General features: G+C 31.0%; 1 pseudogene across 1 annotated transcript; it reads left to right on the forward strand.

Moving 5' to 3' along the window:
• Positions 1-620: 620 nt before the first annotated feature.
• Positions 621-1302, forward strand: LOC145313209 (zinc finger protein 706 pseudogene; annotated as a pseudogene). The gene has a single exon (XR_013877286.1). The product of XR_013877286.1 is annotated as a zinc finger protein 706 pseudogene (transcript).
• The last annotated feature ends 294 nt before the right edge of the window (positions 1303-1596 follow it).

Genomic DNA, 1596 nt, shown 5'->3' on the forward strand with positions numbered 1-1596 from the left:
GTATCAACTCTTAAATGGTTACCAATACGTCCCTTTAAAAAACATACTGATTTTGATAAAAAAAATTTTAAACAATAATTCTTTGAAAAATAATGTTTTAGGTATATTATAAGCGTTGCATCTCTATAAATTAAGCACTAAAAGTGTGTCCTTATCTTGTATTTACGCAACTTTGCAACAAATTTCAATACATTTTGTTTAGACTTATAAATTAATATTCTACTTTAAAATTCCGACACTCTACAAGTGTTAATGATTTACCGTTTGATTTTAGAAGGCTAAGTTTTATGAATATTGCCATCCTCGTTTGTTGTTAAAATAATTAGATTCTAGACACAAGAAAGATTTAAAAAAAAAACTGGCTGCTGGTCTGAAATCTAGGTAATTGAAATAATATTTACTGGAATTCCAATTGTGTTGAGCTCAAGTAGAAATATCGGATTCCTTTACAATTTTTTTACTCCCAGGTTATAAATTCTTATTCTATTTAATTAAAAACAATTTCTCTCCCTTTTTGCTTTTGCTATTTATGTCATATTTTTCATAAAAAAGGAAAAGATATTTTAAAGACTTATTGAATAAATTGCTTAACTGAAAACTGATAAATTGCTTAACTAAAACGACCAAGCTAATATTGCTTGATTCACTTCTACAAGAGACATTAATCCCAACTTAATAAAAAATCCAAAATGGCCCGTGGACAGCAAAAGATTCAGTCCCAGCAGAAGGCTGCTGAGAAGCAGGCCAAGATGAAGAAGCAGGCTGGACACAGCGCCAATGACCAGAAGAAGGCTGCAATGGCTGCTTTGAAATCAACCTGCGCCATCTGCAAGGCTCTGATGCCTGATCCCAAGACCTACAAGCAGCATTTCGAGAACAAGCACCCCAAGAACGAGCTCCCCAAAGAGCTCAAGGAGGTCTAATTCATCAGTGCCTACTTCAGATCAATGACTGACAGAATAGGACTCGCAAACTGATGTTTTACCCGTCTTCTATACTACTAAAATTATATTCCGCACATCTCCCCACACCCATCATAATCATCATTTACTTCAGTTTTCTAGTTACATAAACTTGCTAATATTGCTGATTAAATAATTCATCATCGTATAAATAATCTTGTATGTGTTCCACCTTTGATTATATTTTGATATTTTTCTTTTTAATTTTTTCTACAATTTTGCTCTATGCTTTTTTATTATTAATAAATTCAATGTTTTTTATGCATTCTTTGTAAGGATTTATACTTCAAAGATTGTAGAAATTTGATTAATTCTTGTTTTTTCCAGAAAAAAAAAAAAAAAAAAATAATTAGCTCCTTCTAAGATTGCAGATTAAGATATACTTGTTTGATGGGTACTTGCGTTGCGAATGTTTAATAAAAATCTATTTCACTAAATGAATTTAGGTTTTTAATGGTGACCTGCAATTATCCTTTAAGACCCTTAATTTCTTTTTAATCAAAACATACTTCTAAACTACGCTAGTGCAATTTTATAATGTGGAATTAAAATTTGATGAAGGGATATTTTGTGGGCGAGTAAAATTGTCATTTTCCATTTTAGTTTTTATGACCCAGTCTGAAGTAACAGTTGA

This window comes from Acartia tonsa, chromosome 3 (genome assembly GCF_053477335.1).
Source record: "Acartia tonsa isolate MP-2025a chromosome 3, ASM5347733v1, whole genome shotgun sequence".
NCBI lineage: Eukaryota > Metazoa > Arthropoda > Copepoda > Calanoida > Acartiidae > Acartia > Acartia tonsa.